A 13,088-nucleotide genomic window follows, 5' to 3' on the forward strand; every position below is an offset into this window, starting at 1 on the left:
GATGTAGCTCTGGTTAAATACAACTGGATTAAATAAGAATATCATCCAATCCCTGTTTGGATGATATTTTGAATGTTCCATTACCTGGTAAGACATCTTTCACTTTTAGTAGAATCCGTAAAGAATCTTTAAACCAAATAACCCTGGGACCATTATGGGTCCGAATTGAATAATTTTAGCTACTTTATACTCAGTGTTTTCCCCTGTTTTTATGCTAATGGGATGAGATTTTCCAGGCGTCAGTGGTTTTGTCAAGGTTAAAAAAATGGCCACTTCACTTCTCATTACAGCATCATTGAAATACGACCCTCTGCCCAGATGGAAACTAAAACATAAAAAAAAAAAAAAAAAAAACTTTAATTTTACCATTATATAACATATGATATTTGTGTATCTGACCACATTTTAATCTGCAACTATGGGATCAAATGGGATATTTTTTTCCATCATAAAATCAAACATTCAACCATTAGTTGGCAGTATGATCAGTGTAGGGGGTCTAATCTGAAGCGGTCTAATGATATAGATATTTTTTTTTTCTGTTTTGGTATTATTGATTATAAATAAGTTCTATAATCGAAAAACAAATAGTCTGGATGAACTGAAAGCATATCCCAAATACTGCAAATATTCCTCCCCAACCTCAAAAATTATATTTTGTGTTTATTTGTGATTAAATATGTTGAGCTATTTCAACTAATATAGCTCACATTTTTCTCATTGATTTGCTTGCTTAAATGTCTTCAGTGAATCTTAATCCACACTAATCAGTCTACAGCAATATCCAATTTTATTTGAAAATTAATTAATGGAATGGGGATTAAAAACAATATTTCAGGCCGTTTTTGCGATTACGAGTCTTACTTGTTTATACCTTTAAACATATTGACATTGCCATTGATTATAATTTTGCTTTGCTAGAATGAAAACGGGTTCAAAATGTTGCAGTCAAAATATTCTTCTTGACATCAGCCTTTAAATGAGGAAAATTAATGAAGAGGAAAGTGATTCCCAAAGAGCTGCACATACATAAAGGAAGACCGTTAATTAAATCTGTTCCAGTTCTATATAATTTCACTGCTCCACAAGAAAAGCACAACAGCATACCGACTCTTCCAAAATGAAGCTATATCTTATCGGATCCTGATGAGGTCTGTCCAAGTGCAAGGAAGCCCCCGATAAGTAGTAGTCAGCTCTATTTTACTTATGATGCCAATAAATCCCAGAATTTATCTCTGCTGTTTTCGGGGTGACAGGTGCAACACAGCCAGCCGAAGCACAAACTCTAGGGGGGTCTCGGGCGTCTTGTGCCAACCAATGGGACGGCGCACCATGCCGGAGTCGAGCGGAGTTTGGGGTGATCGTCGGGCACCTGTGCCAATCAGGGCGCGGGTGGGAGGAGTTCAGGGGACTTGGAGGTGTGTCTCGAGAATGCGAGTCTGCAGCTGCATATTGTGTCTAAGACGGGGAGTAATGGTATGAGTACAGTGCTTTACGCAATTTTTTTTTTTTTTTTGGCAAGCTTTTGGTTTTCGGTGAGTGAGTTAGAAGCTGATTTTCCACAATTTCTGTTCTTGCGTCAGTGACAGATTAAGCCAGAAGGCACAACAAGAGACGACGCAAAGAACAGTTGGACAAACTGTAAACTTGTGCAGAAGCAGCCCCAAAGTGCTCACAAAACTCGCAGTCTGAGGAGCCGTCAAAAAAAAAAAAAAAACGCAAAACAGCTCATCCTTTCTTGCTGTGAATGAGGGATACTTCGCTGGACATGTGAATTTAAAAGGAGATACCTGCCAAGCACAACAATGAAGCCAACGTCTGTCCCGTGTTGCCTCGGCTTTCTCCTGACAAGCGTCTTGTTTGGGGTCGTCTCTCCACAATCAGGTGAGTAAAAGCCAAGTGCTTGCCACCCCCCCCCCCTTTCCCGGTGTTTCATTGGAGCTGATAGGTGCGAATCGAGCGGCGGCAGAAACGTGCCTACTTCTTCTCTCTTTATCAGTACAGTTTCTTGTTGTGCATAAGCAACACCATGTCCATGTATTCGTTTCGTCTGAAACAACAGCAACTAGAGTCTCTCTGCTCCGCTGAAAGCGCGTGTGTTGGTCTGAGCAGATGGCAGGTCGTAGCTTTGAGCTACTTGTGATTAACCCAATCGAGTGACTTGCTGTTCTTCTTTTCCAAAGCTACACTGTTGAAATGAGGGCGTTTGATGTCCCTCACACGCGTCCTTTTGCGCGAAGTAAATGCGCAGCAACGGGCAAAGTTGCTGCTGCTCCTGTGGATAAGCAGGCTGTCAAATGCGCAACTGTCGCGAAAGTTGCTTTGATGCTCGGTTGTTTGCTACCCTTACAGATTCATTTGTCCCAGATAACTGGGTGTGAGACGTCCTTTTATGTTTCCCAATTAATTGGATGAAGGTTTGCAAGACAGCAGGTTTCACGTGTAGCAGCTTTTTGCTCTGCAAGCTTTGTCAGACAAAGGACATCCGCAACTTACTTCTGCATTGATTGCCTCTCATGAGTCGCATGTTGTTGTGTGTTAGTGTTTTTGCTGTGTAACTCTTTAACCCGCCCACCCATATGCAGTCTTTTAACTGGCATTTAAGGGAAAAAAAAAACTAAGCTGGGAAAAATCAGTTCTTTTTTTCTTCCTCTCTGTCGCTTCCCTCAGGCATTGCGTTGACAGCCAGTATTTCCGCGCACATGCAGGGCTTCCACTCTTGACAGTGGAAGTACTGTTTGTACAGTGCAATGACGCTCTTTATGCACAGGGCGGCATAAGGTGCACTCGGTGATGTGCTCCTGATGGAGATGAAAAAGGCTAAAGCGCCATCATAATCATGATCATCATAATGCATAATCATATTTTGGTTTCGACAAAAAAAAAAAAAAAAAAAAAAAAAAAAAAAACGAGAAAATCGAGCTCGGACTGGAATGAAAACAGGGAGTACAAGTACATTTGCTTCTTTCCGCTTCTTGGGTGTTGATTTACTGTTTTGTAGGAATTAATTAAGAATGAAAATTCATAATTAAATAACACGCTAAATACAAAAAAGGAACTATTTATACATTCGACTGATTAATCAGAACATATATTTATATATTTGTTCTTGCAATGCCAATTTGTTCTTGTGGTTTTTATTTGTTCATTCAAAATGTATCCCCTTGTTCTTCAAGTAAGTTTAACATTTTAACTTTTAAACCGTTTACATTGTGCGAGAGTTAAATTTAAGGAGTGAAAGTAATAAAAAGTAATCCTCGAAAGTTTGCTCTAAGCTGCCCTTTTGCTCACATTTAGTTGCAATAATGTAAATTTCTACGCGACGTTGATTGCGTTTTGTAGGAAAAATAATGACGTTGGCTGAACTCTTGCTGGACCCGTGCCTTTAAACCCAAGTATATATGTGCTTTTATACGTCTTGCATTCTCTCAATGTTGTTTTTGTGTACAAACAAATGGAGTAAGGCGCATATTAAATTTGGATAAGTGGAAGAGTGTCGGGACTTCTCCCACCCGTGTTCCAGCAGCGGAGCGCAGGATTAGGAGGGAGAAGACGAGAGTAATTCACTTTCACGCTAAAGCAAAAAAAACAACAACAAAAACTCTGCCATTCCGCCAGCAGAACTCCAAATTATGTAAATGTGCTTTGCAAAAAAGCAGTAAAGGCGACACAAAAGAGAACTGCAGACAAACGCAGGAAGAACGGATTATACAAATATCAGTGCGAGAATTGGCATAAACGCGGATTAACTTCTGTCTGTTGGGGAAAAAAAAGGAGAAGGCAATTTCCCTTAGTGTGCGCCCGTGCGTGAGCTCGAGCAGAACGCGCGCGAACGACTTCTTACGAGTGTGCTGAACTGAATGCTCACGTATGAGGGGCCGTTTAGGACAAAATTTACGTTTTGTCTCTCACACACTACCAACAAGTCTCGCATACTCCAAAAAAGTAGCCTCGCATACTCAAAAAAATTACGTTTCGTCTCTCACACACTACCAAAAAGTCTCGCATACTCCAAAAAAGTAGCCTCGCATACTCAAAAAAATTACGTTTCGTCTCTCACACACTACCAGAAACTCTCGCACACTCCAAAAATTACGTTTTGTCTCTCACACACTACCAGAAACTCTCGCACACTCCACAAAAGTAGCCTCGCACACTCCAAAATTTACGTTTTGTCTCTCACACACTACCAAAAAGTCTCGCATACTCCAAAAAAGTAGCCTCGCATACTCAAAAAAATTACGTTTCGTCTCTCACACACTACCAGAAACTCTCGCACACTCCAAAAATTACGTTTTGTCTCTCACACACTACCAGAAACTCTCGCACACTCCAAAAAAATAGCCACGCACACTCAAAAAATACTAAAATGTCGCACACACACAAACGTTAACTTTCTCGCACACATACACTAACAGCTCGCACATTCACAAACGTTAACTGTCTCGCACACATACACTGGTACCAGCTCGCACATTCACAAACGTTAACTGTCTCGCACACATACACTAACAGCTCGCACATTCACAAACGTTAACTGTCTCGCACACATACACTGGTACCAGCTCGCACATTCACAAACGTTAACTGTCTCGCACACATACACTGGTACCAGCTCGCACATTCACAAACGTTAACTGTCTCGCACACATACACTACTAACAGCTCGCACACACACACAGACGTTTATCTCTCACATACACAAGACTAAAGTTAAACACACACACAGTACTAAGACTCGTTTTTTGAATGTGTGAGAGCGAGACTCTTTTTGAATGTGTGAGAGCGAGACTTTTTTTGAATGTGTGAGAGTTGTCACGGAAGAGGCGGGGCATAATTTTTGGATCAAACTGCGCATGCGTAGATCCTAAACCATAAGTTTCGATTGTTGACTCACTGTATGTTCTATTACTTAGTATATTTGTGCTTTTAAATATATATAAATATATTGAAACTATCTTTCAATAGCTACCTTATATTAAACTATGTTAAGGACAAATGTCAAACATAGTGCAAATATTTTGAAAACAAAGTAAAAGATCTTGCAGGTATATTAATCTCCTTCCTCCATCAGAAATGAAAAATTATAAATGCACACTATGTGTTGGGAACCTGTGTTTGTTGACTGACTTTTATTTGTCAGGCTTACGAGACAAAAGCTGAAAAAAGATCGATTTTCTTCGCTTTCAAAATAACACAAAACAGCGAAAAATGACCTCCACACCAGACCTCGTTTATTTATGTATGTATTTTTATTTTGATAGCTGCCGATTAAACTGAAAGTTACACATTGATATGATCATATGAGTAGTTTTTACCGAGAAATCGATCAGAAGCGCCGTGAAAATGGTCAGATTCACCGGATCCACGTCTCTGGCTGCAATGCGCGCTCCCGTCACAGGGGGAACAGATTTTCACGGGGGAACAGAATTTCTCACAAGACCTCTTAATAATTCCTGTAATGCTGGCACCCAGTGGACAGATTGTACTACAGCAATTTTGCTATTTTTAATCAATCAATCAAATTCATTTATTTCTATAGCACATTTAATCTACAAGAAAGTTAAACGTTCTATATATATTTAAAATATATATAGCACAAATATACTAAGTAATAGAACATACAGTGAGTCAACAATCGAAACTTATGGTTTAGGATCTACGCATGCGCAGTTTGATCCAAAAATTATGCCCCGCCTCTTCCGTGACAACTCTCACACATTCAAAAAAAGTCTCGCTCTCACACATTCAAAAAACGAGTCTTAGTACTGTGTGTGTGTTCAACTTTAGTCTTGTGTATGTGAGAGATAAACGTCTGTGTGTGTGTGCGAGCTGTTAGTAGTGTATGTGAGCGAGACAGTTAACGTTTGTGAATGTGCGAGCTGGTACCAGTGTATGTGAGCGAGACAGTTAACGTTTGTGAATGTGCGAGCTGGTACCAGTGTATGTGTGCGAGACAGTTAACGTTTGTGAATGTGCGAGCTGGTACCAGTGTATGTGTGCGAGACAGTTAACGTTTGTGAATGTGCGAGCTGGTACCAGTGTATGTGTGCGAGACAGTTAACGTTTGTGAATGTGCGAGCTGTTAGTGTATGTGTGAGAGAAAGTTAACGTTTGTGTGTGTGCGACATTTTAGTATTTTTTGAGTGTGCGTGGCTATTTTTTTGGAGTGTGCGAGAGTTTCTGGTAGTGTGTGAGAGACAAAACGTAATTTTTTTGAGTATGCGAGGCTACTTTTTTGGAGTGTGCGAGAGTTTCTGGTAGTGTGTGAGAGACAAAACGTAATTTTTGGAGTGTGCGAGGCTACTTTTTTGGAGTGTGCGAGAGTTTCTGGTAGTGTGTGAGAGACAAAACGTAATTTTTGGAGTGTGCGAGGCTACTTTTGTGGAGTGTGCGAGAGTTTCTGGTAGTGTGTGAGAGACAAAACGTAATTTTTGGAGTGTGCGAGAGTTTCTGGTAGTGTGTGAGAGACGAAACGTAATTTTTTTGAGTATGCGAGGCTACTTTTTTGGAGTATGCGAGACTTTTTGGTAGTGTGTGAGAGACGAAACGTAATTTTTTTGAGTATGCGAGGCTACTTTTTTGGAGTATGCGAGACTTTTTGGTAGTGTGTGAGAGACGAAACGTAATTTTTTTGAGTATGCGAGGCTACTTTTTTGGAGTATGCGAGACTTGTTGGTAGTGTGTGAGAGACGAAACGTAATTTTTTTGAGTATGCGAGGCTACTTTTTTGGAGTATGCGAGACTTGTTGGTAGTGTGTGAGAGACAAAACGTAAATTTTGTCCTAAACGGCCCCTCATACTCACGCGCTTGTCTCACAGATGCTTTTTTTTTTCTTTCTTTCATTTTTTTTGAGGTTTTCTTTTAATGAATGCTTTTGTCTTTCTTAATGAGCCATAATGACGAATTAATGTAAAAATCCTTCACCATTTATGTTGCTTTAGTGGTTCTTGTCTTCAAAGTGCCACCTTTTTTATGGACTTGCGTTTGTAACTGATGTTTAATTGCTTATGCGTTTATGTTTTCATAAATAACTTGGCGTTTTCCACAGAAACAGCTCAAATCTAGGTGGCACCCTGGGCAGAATTTCTTTCATACCTCTTACATGGACTTTGCCTGACTATTGTAGTAAGTACATGATAGAAAATATTTTCCTTGACGATCAAAATAAAAGCACTTTCAATAAAATACTTTCTAAAAACTTTTTCCTCTCCTTTTGCTGTATTTATTTTTTTTATTGTAACTCAGTAAAGCTCCTGTGTACTAAGACGGGAGAAAAAAAAGAGTAAAATATACATTTTGTCCACGTTTTGTGACCAATAATATATCCAAATGGCCAAATTGTTTTGTTTGTTTTTTCCCTGTAAGATGAGGAAATCCTGATTGCCTTTTTTGAAGCCAGCTTTGTGAAGCAACATGTTGGGAAGGGGCGGTGTTGCTTTACTATAAGTTCCATAAAGTAAAATAAATCAGACCTTCTGGCCTAGCATCAGAAAAAAATCATCAGACCACAGGAATAGTAAGATGGAAGATATTAGTGGCTTTGAAAGTCTATATTTTTTAAAAACTAAAGTATGACTAGTACCTTGACTGTATATCAGAGGTAAAGTTTTTAGTTGTCTGTAATGCTTCTACAACTAAGTTCGGGATTTCAGGTTGGCTAAGTCAGCTAGCCAAATCAAGCACAGCAATACCATGGTCCTTGAATCAGATGTTGGTACTTGTAGCAGTGTGGGCAGGTGCCAAGTTATGATGTAGAATGAAATTGGCATGTCCTTTTGATTTTGTAGACAAAAGCATAAAGCACAAATTTCCTGGTAGGTAGCTGTGCTGACTTAAAAACTGATAGAACTCATTGGCTCAATATCAATTTATCATCACTCTCTCTAGAAGCATCACACTGAAGCAAATTTGGTTCTGTGCCTCTCCATTCTTTTCTTTTTGAATGAAATGCTAAACTTACTTTTATTTGAGGCATTTAGTGTTATGAGCAACAATCCAGTCCTGTTGAACTGGCTTTGTTTAAAAATCCGTCTTATCCATGTTGTTTGTGAAGCTTTTCTTCTCTACATGTTTTCCTACCACACAATTTTCAACTGAGATCTGCGTTATCATTAGTAGAAGGTAATGATCAAAATGACATAAAGCTGCTTGAAAAATATCACTCTGTCATAAACATAATATAATTTGGGGGTTTCGCTTTTGGAATCAAACTACTAAAATAGACAAAACATCCAGACACTGCTAAATTATGCCATTTTTACGTATAGTACTTGTAAAACTGGTGTGTTTGTAATTTCCTGGCAGGATGTCTTGTGGCCCCTGGGCAAGGAAGAAGCTTAAGTAGGGCCAGAATCTCTGACCAGCCCCGTTTTCTCCTGTTGTAGAGGACTGTGTCTGCAGTATGCTGAATATACGTACCACATGGGTCGCTGTGCAGCGTACAGCTCTTCATTTGACTGCAGCTGTAATCTGGAACTATAGGAGCTCAGGAATGAGCTGCCATTTTCTAAACCATGTGGCCTCATTCTGAAAAAAATTATCTGTGTGTATGAATGTTTATACAACCCATATAAAAGTGCATTTGCAAGTCCCCAGGTGTGTACATTGCTTGTTCAACCCATGTATTCAAATCAATATAGACAAACTGTTATCTTTAAATCATTCTCACTGACAGGCAATTCATATTTCCTTCAGCTGATTGAAAAGGTGGATGCGCAATGTAGGTGAAGAACCTTTCAGTTGGTTTAGCGATTATCTCACGGCTGCACTGACTGGTTGTAGGAGAGAAATTGACGAAACATTTCCACTACTCGGATCCATTGTATATGCAAAATGTTTGCAAGGTTTGAGCACAAAATGGGGGGGAACTGAAGACTTTTCTTCTTTTTTTTTTCTTTTCCTCGTCTCAGTTTTTCTGGTTCTGCAACAAAGAGTGAGGCATCTTGTATACTTTTCTGTTTTGCGTGTTTTCTTCTGCCAGTTACTGCCAGGCGAAAGAATGGTGAGACATTTACCAGCCTACACTGCTCGACTATGTCACAAAGCCCTCTTACAGTCATATCTGCTGTCACTTGTTAAAGGAGCTTTGACCCTGCTGACACTAGGCTTTATATTAGAAGAATGGCAGTCTTTGATTAGGTACCAATTCACTTCCATTTGTTGAAAAAAGGAATGTGAACCTTGTGTTTTTGACCCTTATTTTTGGCAGTTGATCCTTTTTTATAAAGATATTTTCTTTTTAATTTGATCAAAACCCTTTCCTTCCGGTTACAAAAACTAAAAATATCCTGTTAACACCTCACGGCTGACAAGATGTTATTATTTAGAATGTGTGAAAAGCGTATTAAATATAAGCCTTTGGATTTTTGCTTTTCATTGCTGAACATTTGTCGACGTCTCTTCTTTACAAGAGTGACAAAACTAAGGCAGACTGTAATTTATTGTGTTAGTCTTCTCTGGGGACTTCACTCTTCAGCCAGATAAAATGGTTGAAAAAAACAACTTTATGGATGAATAATCCACACAGGATTCAATGTGAGTGGTGAAAACCACAGGGTCCTCTGTAAATCCTCACTGTCTCAAAAAAAGGATTGATGAATACCCAGTTTGATAGTCTGAAGGGCAGGGAAGGCGAACACATTTCTGTCAATAACGTTTTCTTATGGGAGTTTGATTTAATTTGTAGGTATAATTTTAAGTTCAATACTATTAAATCACTGGTATCAATAATAACATCACAGGAGCTTTCAGCTTAGTTTCTTATTGCTATTATCCAACATCTTTTTTCTGGTTATAACAAAGTTCTCAATTTATTTCACTTGCTGATTAATTTATTAAGAGTTTATATTCCCCCTTTTACCACCGGTTTTGACACTTATTTAGGTTTGAGCTAGTTATCTCAAATTAAATATGACATATTGTGACCCTTTGTTCTTAAAATAGATCACTGGTTCTACTTTAAGACACTGGTTATAAAAAGTTACCACCTCCAAATTTACAAAGTTTTCCAAACATAATCATTCTGACCAACATTTTCAAAAAGCAAAGGTTTCCTACCAACCTCCAACTGTATATGGAGTCCAAGTGTTTAAAATATTGTGAAACCTGCTCTATTAAACCAGAGGAGGTTAAACCAGAGAAGGTTGAAATTCATTTTTTAAATCTTCTCTACTTATCTATCCCCTCAATTGTCTTTTGGTTCCATGATCCACTCCTCCTCCTGTTTTTATCCATCCAACTTTGTTGAAAAATAGGATCTTAAATAGTTAAAATGTGACATGTCACCTGACACGTTTTTGCTGATCAGCCATCTGAGATAATGTAAATTATTTATAATGCTGTAATTTGTTGCCTCTTTCCCTAACTTTTTGGGTTACACCGCTAATCATTCTCTCTTGCTTCTATCTCTTCTTTCTCCCTCCTGTGTCTCTTTTTCCTATCTTTCCAGAATAACGGTTTCTTCAGTAAATTAGCTCATTTGTCGAAGCTCATTTTGCGCTATGGAGGACTGATCCTGCTAAAATTGGCAATAAAAATAAAATCTGTGCATTTTTCCTAACATAGAGGTTGGATCTTTATTTTGACCAGCAGAAGAGAAGCTGACTCTAAATGACCACCAAACAGACTTCTTCTTCTGGCCAGACTTTTTTGACAGTTTATCACTTACAAACAGAGGGAGTAAAAACAAAAGAGTATAATGAAACAAAAATAAGAAAATTAATTGATGTATGATTTAAAAAGCTTCTCTAGATTAAAAAAATATATATAAATACAAACTATGTTAAACAGAAGAAATTTGACAATGAATACAAATTTATTAATTAAATACAGGATTTTATAAAATGAGAAAAAAATAATTAAAAAGGAAACTTAATTTGTAAAACAATAAGAATAAAAATGGAACATAAATAATTGTGATAAATTAATACTGTTAAATTAAAAACAAATATTATTTGACATCACACTGATGAAGTAAATTAGGAAAAAAATATATTTTGGATGGAATATTTACCGCAATTTTAAAGCCATTTTATCTATTTCTACATTTATTGTCAACTTTGGCAGGTTCAAACCTCCGTACATTGACTCTTCACACTCCATCTGCATGTCTTAAAGGTAACTTTTTCTTGCTGAATTGTCCTGAAGTTCCTTTTACACCACTACTCTGTGAGAGACATCATCTGAGATGCACAGAGAAGTTTATATTTTGTAGAATCTCTCTCTCTCTCTCTTTTTTTAAATGGAACAGCTTATTCAGTCATTGTTGTTTAAGCCTTGGATATATTCTGGTTCAGTTAGGAAGACAATTTTATTTGAGTTGCTTATCTTTCTTTGATGCTACCTGATCAGTGTCTGTTGGAGGTTCCAAGTATTTGAGTCATTATCTACCTCACTGCCATCACTTTTTTATGGTGCTTTTCAGCAGCAGTCTTTCCTTCAGCTGATGAGCATGAAGGAGAGACATAGAGAGAGAATGCATGGTTTTGTGTTCCATGCAAAACCAACAGCTTTTTTTTCCTTTTTTTTTAAGAGAGGCTAGACTGCTAGAAGTGTTCTTCATTTTAATTTGTGGCACCGATGCAAACGTTTACGTTATTACACACTGTATGCAGGAATTTTCCACCTTACAAAAACTAGATTTCCAAGAATCAGTAATTTAATGTGCAATACCCCGAATCCTGAAGCAAATTTCAGGCCCTGTAAACATTTTTTGTTTGACGTCTGACAGTTGTGTCTGACTAACTCTTACATTCATACTAGTTTTTAAGGGATTTCTGAGATCAGTGAACAATTAATATTTTGTGCTGTGAATTAACTTTGAAATTCCATTGCAAATGGTTTTTAGAAGAGATATATCTCTAATGAGGATCATCAAAGGCAGTCCAGGCATGAGTGGATTGCTATTTTATATACCAGAAAAAACCTGGTATGATGAAATGACCAAAGCTGGATTTGTGCATCAGAAACTGAAGTGTATGCAGAATTTTACTCAAAAGTACTTTTGTGACTTAAAATGCATAAATACTGTTTTTTTTTGTTTTTGTTTTTTTTTGGGGGGGGGGTGCTACCGATTCATTTACTGCAATGTTGTGCTTAAACTTGTTTTACTTACTTGCAAAATGCTTTGTTTTAACACAGTTGTCCTATTTTTTTCTTTCCTCTGAGGACAAGAATGGAGTCAGTTTTTCAATTTGACTTGTTGATGGGCTCATAACCAGACTGTCTGCGGCCAGCAGAAATGATTAGATCATATCCTCTCTGACCTTTACCAACTCGTGCACCCTCATTTATCACCTGCAGTTATGAATGTGCCATACATGTGCATGTGTTTTGCCATGCATCATTGTCAGCTTGGCTATTAAACATGCTTTTTAGAGAGGGATGTCAGAGAAGGACCAATGCGTCACCAATGTCGTGAATATGTTTAATTGGGCTATGTTAGAATTCAAAATGCATTGTAGTAAGTGTGGCTCTAACAGTGAGATTAAATTGCATTTGAGAAGGTACATTAGAAATTGAATGTTTATTTCCTCTTTCTCATCTCATCAGTATTATTTTGTTGTTATACTTTCTATTTTTGTTGACTGCAGGATGAGCAAGCTTGAGTCTTTCTCTGTGAAAGGGGAAAAAAGAAACTAGACACTTGAGAAATGCAAATAGACAGATAGTCTGCATAACTCAGGCTCTGGAGTTCTAAATACACAACAACGGAAGTCCTTCATTAACAAGGTAGTGCAGCAATTTCTCATCGGCACAGACATACTGGGTATGTTTTATAATATACATCAGTTGCACTTTAATTAGGTTGGTATATGTGCATCTGGCCTCCAAGGGGAGTTTGAAAAAGCACAATGTAGAGCTTCTGCAATGATGTAGACCTTCTATCTGTGTTGCATTATAATCAACGTGAGCAAAAATCCAAGACGTTAAGCCAGATAATATGGACACATGCATTCTCTCTGAGAAAGTTTGATATCCCTGCATGACTGCTGCTGCGGGTTTCCTTCTCACTCTTTGAGGAGGTTATTCAAAGAAAAAGCACAACCATACTTCCACATTTTTAAGACTTGGTCAATGTATTTAT

At 38.0% G+C, this 13,088-nt stretch overlaps 1 long non-coding RNA gene across 1 annotated transcript in view; it reads left to right on the top strand.

The window, feature by feature from the left end:
- The first annotated feature begins 706 nt into the window (after positions 1-706).
- Positions 707-13,088, top strand: part of LOC106912431 (uncharacterized) — an 86,041-nt gene continuing 73,659 nt past the window's right edge. The window contains exon 1 of the long non-coding RNA XR_015761761.1: positions 707-1,884. This is a non-coding gene — a long non-coding RNA (uncharacterized LOC106912431). The remainder of the gene's footprint in view (positions 1,885-13,088) is intronic.

Source organism: Poecilia mexicana, unplaced genomic scaffold (assembly GCF_051168715.1).
Source record: "Poecilia mexicana isolate PSO_F unplaced genomic scaffold, ASM5116871v1 scaffold_2, whole genome shotgun sequence".
Taxonomy (NCBI): Eukaryota; Metazoa; Chordata; class Actinopteri; order Cyprinodontiformes; family Poeciliidae; genus Poecilia; species Poecilia mexicana.